The sequence below is a fragment of the Passer domesticus genome, chromosome 2, assembly GCF_036417665.1.
Source record: "Passer domesticus isolate bPasDom1 chromosome 2, bPasDom1.hap1, whole genome shotgun sequence".
Lineage (NCBI taxonomy): Eukaryota > Metazoa > Chordata > Aves > Passeriformes > Passeridae > Passer > Passer domesticus.
Genome location: NC_087475.1, coordinates 124,368,815 through 124,380,892, shown reverse-complemented (window position 1 = coordinate 124,380,892; position 12,078 = coordinate 124,368,815). Strand labels below are relative to the sequence as shown.

At 38.2% G+C, this 12,078-nt stretch overlaps 2 long non-coding RNA genes across 4 annotated transcripts in view; both read right to left on the bottom strand.

Annotated features, from left to right (window-relative positions):
- The window catches only part of LOC135295043 (uncharacterized), a 332,142-nt gene that overhangs the window by 92,226 nt on the left and 227,838 nt on the right, over positions 1-12,078 (bottom strand). The window lies entirely within an intron of this gene.
- The window catches only part of LOC135295046 (uncharacterized), a 45,682-nt gene that overhangs the window by 989 nt on the left and 32,615 nt on the right, over positions 1-12,078 (bottom strand). The window contains exon 2 of the long non-coding RNA XR_010357095.1: positions 289-358. This is a non-coding gene — a long non-coding RNA (uncharacterized LOC135295046). The remainder of the gene's footprint in view (positions 1-288; positions 359-12,078) is intronic.

Below are 12,078 nucleotides of genomic sequence, written 5' to 3'. Positions count from 1 at the left end.
AGAAAGTTCAAAGTATAGAATTTTAGAGCCTATTTATTCTTAACTCTACTCTCTGATGATATTATGGGATATTGTTATATACAACCTGTCAGTAACAGAAAAAATCAGTTTATAAAATTTTCATTTTAAAACCCTGTTAATTTAATTTACCTGAACTCTATGCTCTTGCATGGAAAAGTGAGGCTACATTTCCTTTTAATGAGGAAATCTCCCAATGGTATTAATAAACAAAATCAACGAAAAACCTACAAAATGTTGATCCTTCTAGTCTGATGGACTGAAACCTACTTGGCAAGATGAGGAAAACCCACTGGTGATCACAAATTTTTTCACCTTCACACTGTTCCACTCAGCAGCTCTTTTGGAAGAATAACATCACTATTTGCTCTAGCACCCAAATATTTTCTGAAATAAAAACAAATAAAAAATCCAAAGATTGGATTTTCTTAGCTAGAGAGCCACAAAGAAATCATCTTAACAAATAATTCATGGCAGTTGCTCTGCCTATTTACCTGCTTTTTAAATTATTAATGGCACAATGCAAACCACCTTTTAGGGTCCAGCAAGAGCTGGTGTTAAGCTTGAGAAAGAAACAAATATTTCTGAGGCAACCAAAAGTCTGGAAGAGTTATTGCTTCCCATAAAAACCTGAACTAACTTCTGTGGTGAAATTATTTCCTGAAGATTGGACAGGAATGGGCGACTACTGCAGTTCCTGAAATAAAGTCCATTCTTCCAGTCTTCTGGACAGATTCTGTGCCCACTTTGCAGGAATTTAAAACAAGGACAGCCTTGTAACTGCAGTTCGGAGGGATCTGCTGAAGTGCTTCATTTGCCCTGGATGAGAGGCACAGCCCAAATCAGAGTCAAATTTCAGGGACTACAGCCTGCCAAGTACACACAGATGTGCATTATAATTCTGAATTTAGTCACTATCACCTACATGGGTCTTGCTTTGAATGCAAATGAACTTTTGAATCTAATCTTACAGTGGTGTCTGGGGTATACACGTGGAAGTCAAACATAGCCCAAGCACATCATTCATTGGCAATCACAAATTCTTTTGTTTCCCTATTTTTCTTTCTGTATTTAATTCTTTACCAAAAATAATGCATTATGCTATAAACTTTCAGATTTAACTATCAGTAAAAGTCTCCTTCTATTTATTCATAGAGTGGCATCCAAAATAATTACAGAAGGAAACAACCATAAGCACTCGCTATGCTGGTAAAAGCAAGCTGGTAGAACTGAGTGCTGTAAAGTCTGGGTGTATATTGACAACATTTGTGATGTCAAGACAGCATTTTTACATTTATTGTGAGGGGCTTGCTTGCCACATTGAGCACACATGTGCAGGGTGACACGGTGTGCTGGGTAAGTCAGGGATTTTATATTCATCTGTTCATTTATTGTTCATTCTGCAGCTCCTGCTGGGTGACACCTTGCTCTGTATCTCTTTGCTGTACACAGTGCATTGAAGGCACTCTTAGTGACAGATGAGGGTTTTTTAATAACTTTAAGTCTCTCTTCAGCTACAAATACATGGCCTGGCTTGTGAGCAAGAAAATAGAGCTTTCCACAGTTTGGTGCTTTCAGCTTTTTGTTGCTAGCACTTTTTATTTTATATCCCAAATTTTCCTTATGGTGAAGCATTCTTCCCTTCAAGAGGAAGACAGAACAGCTTTACTGCTAAAAGGTGTAAAGTGTGTTCAGTTTTTCACACTGCCTGGAAACACAACTTTTAAGTTAACTTGGTCCTTTCTCTATTTAGAATGTGTCCAGCAACAAACAGTTCACATAAAAATGATCCAAACATCTCAATTCTTTGCTCCTTGCCTAAACAGAGCAGGTTCCAGAAGTGCCCACACAGTGACCCACAGTTCCCTGGAGGGGAACTTTGCAGAGCCTCATCAAAGCACATGCTACCAAAAAGCTGTAACTATTCTCTTAGGGTGGCTGTAACACTACTCTTAGTAGAGCCAGACCTGCAGAAAAATAAACAAGATTTATATTTAAGGCTCTACAATGGAGTTAACACTAAAAGTAGCTGCTGCAAATCTTTGGGCAGTGCAAGAAAGAGACCTGGAGGAATTTAGATGCCAGCATAAAAGCTGTACAAGAAAATATTCAAAGAACCTGGAAAATGCCTTAAATGTTTTGCATCTTGCCTGAAATTTTCCCATCTAAATATTTTAGTTACCTGGATTTTTTTTTTCCCATTAGACAGCATATTTTACTTCAGTGTTTATATACAGGAGTGGAAAGGATGGGTCAAGTAGACTAGAGGATCAAGAAATGGACGCAATCTTACTTCTTTTTCACATTAAATACTCTTAGTCTTCTAGTTTGCTTGCTGACTCTACCAAAGTTCTGATTTATTAAAAAAACCCAGTACAACTGAAGTTAAGGGCTTGCCTAATCCTTTTTCTAAAGATGTAAGATATAGCTATGAACACGCTGCTCACTTGTAATACCTGCTGTGATCTGCAGTCCAGCTGCAGCTTGTCAACAGGATAAACACAAGACATTCTCATGTATCTATTTGTGCATGACAGCTGTGAAAAGGAGATTATAAACCCCCACTTTGCCACCAGCCTCATGGAAGCGAAGCTTTAAATGATACAGGAAAGATAACACCAAAAGGAGATTTTTGTCACAAGGAAATAGCCTGCACCAACATCACACCTTTGTTTAGTTTCTTATAAGTATGTTTATTGCCTCAAAACTTTTAAAAGGCTTGACATTTTTGTGGTTTCAGGTTCATTGCCCAGATTAAGCCTAATCTCCCTCCAGTATATATTTAAAGTGGGGTTTGTGGCTTTGGCTGCATGATTCCTATTGAAGTTAATGGAGCCAGTAGGCCAAATCCTCACATGCTCTTTTCTTTTTCTCTCTATGTGTGTTTAACTCTCCTAAACAAATAAACCTGAGCCTAATAATTAAATAAACAAAATCCACTTCACTCTTTACACTGATGAATTGGGCTTCCAGTACCACCTGATAAGATTTACAAGACTGCTGAAACAAGATCAATTAAAAAACCCCAACCTTAATTCTATGACAGTAAAACTGCAATGGCTCTCAAGGAGTAAATTCCCCTGACCTACAAGTTCATTGCAATTGGTTTGAATATGTCTAATGGTGCTTGTGTGGGTTTGTGGGTTGGTTTTTTTTTTTGTTTTTGTTTGATTTTGGGGTTTTTTTGTGTGAGTGAGTGTATGTGTGGGGTTTCTTTGGTTGTAGTTTGGCTTTTTGGGATTTTTTGCTAAGAAATAACCAGATTTTTAAAGTTGCATGTTTCTTGTCTAAGCATATCTTAATTCTGACAAAATACACCATTAAATATTCAGACTGCAATTTCTACAGGAACAAGATGATATTTGAAAACCTCCATTCCCTGCTAAAGACAGAACTGAAATGGTTTTATGATTAGGTGAGAGACAACATTTCTGACGTCCTATCTGAATAAAGGTGCTACACCTCAGTTGCCCAAGCTGGGAACAGGTTGCCCATAAAGGTTGTGGTTGCCCCATCCCTGGAAATGTTCAAGGACAGTTGGATGAGTCCCCAAACAACCTGACCTAGGGGGTGGCATCCCTGCCCACTAGGAGATGGTCTGGATTTGTAGGATTACAGAAAATCTTGCAACACCTTAAAATAAACCCTAAATGTTCTGGAAATGAGGATTCTTTAATGAAGGAGGCTCAAAGACATGGACTGAATTATTCTGTCATGTCAGTCATTTTGACAACAGAGAAGCAGCTGGCAGAGTCTGCAGGTCTGGAGAAGTACCTGCTTGTATTGGGAGAGAAAATGGCAGGTACAGGGCTACCTAAGGCAAATTGCACTCAGTAGCTCTCCAGGGCTCTGACATTTATTCCTGAGTGAGGAGAGGAGGAACAGCTCGCTGGAATATGTGAAAATGACTGCCTTGATAGATTCAGTTTTGTCCACATTATGATAGTTTATTATAATTTTATGTATGTTATGTATTTTCCATTCTTCTCCTCAACATGATGCCCAGGCCACTCTGAATGATTTGTGTTGAGCTGATATAAATGTGTGCTCTGTGTGATCACTCCACTGCCTCAGGGAATAAAGGTGTAAAGTGCTGGTTAACATTCCTTCAAACATTTTTCATTGCTTTTTTACTGTGATAATCTTTCCTGACCCCCACATTAATTTCATTTTGGAATCTTCCTGAAGGGAATAGCTGGAGGTGTGAAATAGCTGGAGGAGGATAATGTGACACCTTATTATGAAGTAACAGTATGAATGGTGCCAGTCTGGTCCCTGGTTTTAAAAAGGAATACAACACTATACACGAGCTGCATTTTGAACAGATGGACCTAGTCATACATAGAGCACGGAACCCAGTCAGATTTATGATTTTACATATGATCCCCCTCCAGATCTGGGCATATTATTGTTACCACTGCCATTTTCCTCCTGCTGCTCTAGTAGGCGCAAATATTTGCAGCACAGATAAACAAACACCCTTCCCAAACACAAACTAGATCTTTATCACTTAGAGCTGATTCCAAAATGTTCACAACCTATGAATGAGATGAGAAAAATACAGGAGAAGTGCAGCCAGGTAAGTGCAAAGAAAGACAAAGAGACTATTGATCAGTCTGACCAAAGAGCCGCTGGTTGATGCATCCACAGCCTGAGTGCTCAGTTCCCCCTGGACAACTGATAAAGTGCTGTTCATCAATTGCAGCACGAAACCACAGCAAGGACAGCTCTCTTTAGAGACTGAATATCTCTGAATGAACACCTTAAATTTCCACCATAATACGCAGAGACCATCTAAGGATCCTTGCCTTAGACACTTGGCAGAGCTATGTTACTTTTCCAGGTGAAGAAGCTGAATTCCACAAGATAAAGCTGAAAATTAGATCTCACCAAAACTTGTGGTTGACAGCAATGATGGTCAGCACATGTTTGAGAAAAAACCACCATTCCATCTGCTTCCCTTCCTTCTTCCTTCTGTCCCTTTCAAGGTGTTCTCTCCCCCACTTTTTTTTTTCTTTCCCCACATGTCATTTTCTGTTTTATTATTAATGTTCCTTTGTGTAGCACACAAGCATTTTTAGGATGTTGAGCAGTCTGTAGGGTCAGCCCTAAGTATGATCCACTTGAGGACCACACTCTGAGTAAACCACACAATCATGGAACAGATAAGGTTGGAAAAGCGTCTAAGATCCTCAAGTCCAGCCATTAACACTGCACTGCCAAGTCCACCACACCATCCATCAGTTCATCAGTTTCCCAATTTTCTTTTCCTGACTCCTAATGCTTTTTGAAAAAATTGTCTGCTGAACCCAACCCACATTCTTTACTTCACATTTTGGAGCAAGAAAACATTGCCAATGCCTGTGCTCATTGCTGCTGCATCATAGTACATACAACACAGAAATTTGTGTTTTCATTTTCGGTGAAATAACATTTGACAAAGTTTGAAAGTTAAAGAATAAAACCCTTAACTAGGAAATTTACCTGGAGTCCTGTGGGAGGTAAAAAAAATCACAAATAGGAATAGTAAAAAGACAATCCAGAGAGAGTCTGATATATCTGATTAAGACTTCATGAAAACTAACACAGACAGTGAGCTGAATAATAAAGTATTCAGGAGGAAAGCGCTTAAGCAAATTATTTCTATTTATGGAAACAGGGACTTGCTATGAGATATAAAGTCAGAAAAATCCTAGCACAGATATAGGAAGCAATTAGATTGTGACAGATTTGTTCTTGCCATTACAAGCACAATGGAAAAGTTACTTTTAAACCCAAGTTATACGTGTAGCTTCCACTCTTCTCTGAATGACGGATTATACATAAATCAGATTTTAGGGTACCCATCACTGTATCAGTATATGACACATATTCTAACAAATACCTCTTACACCGAGGAAGAAAAAGTCAATAATCAATGGAATTTAACTAAACTTCTGCAGTTCTGGTGCTGGTACAAAGTAGATACCTACTGACTTCCATAGAGCTGCACCAGAAGCTGCACCATTCATGCCCAGAGCTTCAGAGTAAGCTGCCTACAAAGAAATTGCCATTTCACATGACCTGAGTTTGAGCTTCCTCTCCAAAACACAAAAGGTCTGAACAGCAGAAAATTGTTCCTTCATCTGCCTCAATTTGCACCAGCTTTCTTCAGATAACTCATTGTTCTCTGAAAATAACCTAAATTTTCACATCACTGGAACTATAAGGTATTTCTTTCAAACACAGGGACAAAAGGAATATTCAAAACCAATTTCTTTCAAACACAGGGACAAAAGGAATATTCAAAACAAATGACGCACCCACAATTATAAAACTCAACCTGTTGAGTGGAAAAAGCCATTGACGTTGAATTCAGAAGACATTTATAGCACTGCAGCTGAATTCTGCTTTTCCATATAAACCATCTCCTATTTCATAATTGAAACTATGTGGAGAGATGTTCCACTTATGGCAGTGATAGATCCACACTAGTAACTGACCATGATAAGCTAACACTGAAGCTGCCACATACTTCTACCAGAAAACCTATGCCTGGGAGACAGCCCAGAATCCTATTTTTACAGAAATTAAGTCTCTATTGTGGAAAGGTTAGGGGAAAAATAATCCAACAGGACTTTCCAGTAACAAAACACAGTGCTTTAACTGTTGGAGGGGCATGGGAATGATTTATGGCTGTCACTTGGTTGCAGAGCCTGAAGATTCTGCCCAAAATCTCCCCTCCTACTGCTCTGTGCTCCCATTCTCATAGAGGGCAAGACCCTTAAAGAAGAGGTTAAAAACCTGCTGCACAGTTCTGCAGCTGGAATTAAGCTGTGCCAGGGTAAGAAAGGCTCTTCTCCGTGTCTCTTTTCTGTCAAAGTGGAACAGTCACCTTTTTTTACTATTGTTCACCTACTTTGTTGTACATAGACTGGAAGCACTGGAGTCGTGATTTTATTTTAATTAGCACCGTAGGCCCTGATCTAGGCAGTATGAGCTGCTGGAATATCAATGAGCTTCTAATGCTGCCTTTCAGAAAGGTCTCTGAGCTGCAAATCTGGGAGCCCTGGGGTAATTTTTCTCCCTCACAAGATCAGCAGTAACCTTTACACACCCAGACAGTTTCACCTCAGGGTTCCCCTCTCAGAATGAGAGCTTTGCTTCAGTGCCAGCTCCTTGCCCTTCTCCCTGTCCTCACCAGCCCAGGTCAGGAGCCAAGCTTAGATGGAGCTGGTTTGGGAAAGCAGAGCCTCCAGAGAGGTGATTTCCAGCCCTGATCATTGCTGGCACTGACCTCCTTCTCCCAGCACTGCCTTCCTCCTGTTGCCATGCTGCCAGCGTCTTAGTCCCATAGCAGGGACTGCATTTCACTTATTAAATCTCTAAGGAAACCACCTCTTATAATTTAGTACATCCATCATCTGGTTATATTTCAGCTTTTTCTTAACTTTACCTTGCAAACACAATCCAAGCTACATGCAGCATTCAGAGAGGTGAGGACAGGGGGTCATGCAAAGCAGTCATCTGTGCTGCTTTAAGCATTGCCATTTCCAAGTGTTTTGAAAAAGCAAACCCACCAGAATCACTAATTGGCTGCAAATCAAGAGGGATTTTTCCTAGTTGTTCTTTAAAGCTGTTTTGTTTCAGTTTCTTTACTTTCAGCTGTGTTAGGGAAAAAAGGAGTTTGGTCTGTCTGGAGGTTTATTCAAAACACCAAACTCTGGCTGACAGCAGAGGTGATCCTTATAAAGCTGGTGACTTGATATTAGGAAAACAAATAATATTAGAGAAATACTCAGAATCAGTACAAACAGAGCAAATGTTGTGCTGTTAGAAAATGAATGTTGTGCAAGCATGGAATGAGGTACTGTTTGAATACCACACTGAACTCACCCCAAATTCAGTAAAATTATTTGATTTCTATCAGTCCTTTACCTTATTTATATTCATTTCACTGGATGCTTGACTAGGCAGAAATCCAATAGGCTTCTGATTTTTTATAGCTTAAACTAGTCTTCATTTATTTTTAAAACACCTAAAAATATTTTAGCCCTACCAACAGAATCTCTCTACTGAGAGTCTCGAGTACTTCTGTGACTTGAACTTGATTAATGCCATTACTTTGACAGCTGGAGGCAAGCAGGCTCCACTATCCCCATCAGGGACAGCAAAATGTTACAGCTCCACAAATGCTCTTTCAAAACAGCCAAATTTTAGGCCACCAGTAAATTTGTCATTACTGTTTAAGAAGACTGAGGAATGAGAATTCTCCCCAGATGCAGACAGGGACAATCTGGGATAAATACTCAGAATCCTGATTCTGGCAGAATTCATGGATGCCTCTGAGCAAGCCATTCCGTTTTTTGGGATTTTTTTTGTTTTGGTTTTTGGTGGTTTTGGTTTTCTGCTGTTTTTTGGTGGTTTGATTTTTTTCTGTTGTTGTAATTTTTGGGGGTTTTTGTCTTTTTAGCAAATAAAGCTGATTTTGTGCCATATTGTTCCATTTTTAATAATAAGTCTTTGGAGCAACTGAATTTCTGCCAGTAGGAATTACTGTAATATGGAATATTAGGGAGGACATAATGCTAAAAGGTCCAGTTGGGCACTAAATTTTTTCAGCAGGGAAAGATTTTAGTAGTTATGGTAGTAGCACAATACAGGTACAAACCTTCTGTGACAATTCTTGTCGCTCAGTATTTCTCTTAAAGAAAATCCAAACAGACACATATTTTTTAAAACTTTTAAGAGGGGGTTTAGTGACATAAACAGTTGTAAAAAAAAACCAACACTGTAAACATGTCTTTATAAGTTTGAAATCCAGTCATGGAAGAGTAATGAAAAGATGCAAGTAAGACACCAAAAATAATGTTTCTTACTTCTCTCCCTCTATTAGAGTTACTCTCTTTTACTTATCACCTATATATTTCTAAATCCTGACACTTCACATGCCTAGATATTGAGGTGCTCTCATGAATCATGAAAAAGTTTCCCTTTAAGCAGTTATTTTTTTCTTTTTCCTAGGGTTCTAAGACAATAAATAATTTCCCAGCCATTGCTACCTTTATCAGCTATCTTGCTAATGATGTCTCAGACATCAAAATATCAAACTTTAAGTTATTAGAAGAACCGGCACTAGAGTTAAAACAGAATGGAAAACATCTAAGAGGCAAGATAAAGTGATACTTGGCACAGCTGAAGAAAGAAATACACTGAAAGCAGTGAAGTATTAGAAAGAAAAATACCCTGTGCTTGTTCTCTCAGTCAGGTGCAATGTCTTAAGTGACACCAATGCTGCAAATACCTTTGTCTTCATCTAACATAAAATGTGAGTGGCTTACTGTGTTTTCCTTCAAAGCTTTTCTGTTTTTATTTCAGCTTAAAGAAAAACAAAAGAAAAAAAAAACCATAATCAAATATATTTCTACTCTTTATATTAGTTACCCATTAAAATTTCATTTTCAGACATCTTAGGGGCAGGAAAGTTCACTTGATCATCCAATTTGATCTCCCATTTCCAAAAAGCATGTAATTAAAGTGTAATCAGTCTCTGACTAATGCATTTTCCAGAAAGCCACTCATCCCTGAAGAAATCCAGTGGGGCTGCTAAGTAGTATAAAGACATTTACCCCTTTCAGAAGACCCCTTGACAACTTTTCTCTGCACTGTCTTCAACTGCCCAGCTGACTCCTAAAATTAGACACAAATTTCATTTGTGCTCCCTAACAGGATTTTGGCATGACCCAACTGAGTAGTTTTGGTGCTGCTATCTAAATATTGCACATTCCCTTTGTGTTGCAGCCCTTCCTCCTTTTTCCTGAGTGCATCCATGTGTGCAGCTGGCCGTGTTTCCAGCCATATTAAATACTAAGAAAGCATTTTATATGACTGGAGCCATCCTACTGGGTGATCCATACAGCTCTGTAAGACTTCTGCCACGTGTCTCTCCTTTCAATAAAGCTTCTCTGCTGTCAAGCACTTAAGGTCAGCAAATTCTGCGGTTCTTTCAAAATTATTTTTATTCTCAATGTCAAATCTAAGTAAAATAACTGTAGGGTGTTATTTTTCTTAGCCAGATGCATCATTCAACCAACAAATAAAATTATGTTTATCTCCCAAGGCCAATTTCCACAAAGCCACGTGAACTATCACAAAAAGAAAACATGCTAAAAGGGAATATTGCCATTTTCTGGCAAGAAAATGGAGGCTGCAGGTGGAAAAGAGCCACAGTTTGATCTCCTTTACTGGGCCAGGCTGATGACAAACTGGGAGGTGGCCTTGGAGGACAACTGGATTTTTGGACAGGATATTTCTGCATAGGAGTTTGTCTGCATGGGCTTAAAGCGAGCTACAGCTGCATTTGTCCAGAAAAACAGCTGGAAAAAGCAGCTGGAAGATGGAAGGAACTACACCAACACACTCCATAGGAACTGCCTGGAAAATGCATCAATGTGTCAGTGACTGCTGCTGCACATTCTGCTCAAATCTGAAGTCAGAACAGGAATACCCGAAAAATTGACAGTTAGAAGTGCATAATGGTTGGGATTAATTAAACTCAGGATTTAATGTGTATCCCCTGACATATTATAAGCTTTGTTGCACATGCTTGAGGAATAATAATATGTGTGAGGTTTCTTGAAGAGATTTTATGGAATAGGCTTTACAGGGTCTTTGACACAATGGTTTGGTGAAGTAGACTGCACAGAATTAGCATAATCTTTTTTTCATTTGAACAAAATCCCTTCCTCAGCAGAGAGCTGCACTTTTCTAGGAGTTTTTACAAAGAAGCATACTTATCAGACTATTACACATTATTAATAACTACTTTTAAAACAATTTTGAAGGAGATAGCACACTGAAAACATATCAATTAAAGTTTTTGAAGACATTATATCTCAGGCCACTTATTCTCCTTTGAGTTACTGAATTGCTCTGCAATTTTCCTCAGTGGAGTTACACATTCAACACCAGGGAGCAAAGTCTGGTGCTGCTTGTTCAGTCTGTAGTGTGGAGCATGGGGTTTTGTGTGTATCCTAAAAATTAGGACCCCCTATCCCAGAATGATGGATTCTCGTGCTGTCTGTGCTAAAATATATTAACTTAAATATTAACTAAATGTTAATACCCAAGCAGTTGTGATGTGACCTCACAACTGCTTGGGTATTAACAGTTACCACAATCTAGATTATCCCATGAAATATTTAGCTTTTAACAAACTGGAAATAGTTATTCGCATACATTTATTCACTATTTAGTGAATAAATGTATGCGAATAACTATTATATAAACTTTTTAAACTTCAATTTAACAGCATTTTTTTCTGTGCATTTTTTAAACATCAAACACAACTCCAAAATCTTGTGCTGTGATTTTGCATTGAGTTTAAGCTACAAACATTACACAGTAGAAATATTCACAAATAAGCCTTTCAAAGTCAAAATTTTGCCTTCTACCATTAACTATTCTAGTAGATATTAAATAAGCAAAGCATGAAAGTATATTTTTAAAAGTTTTAATTCTGAAAGATCCATTTGTTGGATCTTTACTAAAGAATATCTTTAAACAGCACTGAAAGCTAATGGTTGACAAGCCTTGAGGATGATTGTCACATTTATCAATACTCTGTAAGCTGCTTTTAACAATTCCTTATGGCTGTGTGGGTTAACAGAACATTCTTTCAATGCATTCTGAACATCACTTTCATGAGTGAATTTATCGTTGCCTTCCACTGAATTGTAAATCAAGAAATACCTATGTAATATATTTTATATGTCTATATATAAGTATGTAGCTATATATGAATATGTGTGTATGTGTAACAATAAAATTGCAGACTGCAATAACTTATTGTTAATGTAAATCCAGTCCTAGTTTAGCAGGTACACGAACAATATTGGACTAAAATCATCAGAATGGAATCTTATCCCCTTTTATTGAATATAGGGTTGTCTCTCCTGATTTGTTTTGTGGCTCATGTTCTTGCATCTCACCTTTAATGAGGAAAAATTATTTATGCAAGTTACAGAATCTCACAAACCTTTCCATCTTGTCAACAAATATTGACAAAGATTTGGTGTGGAC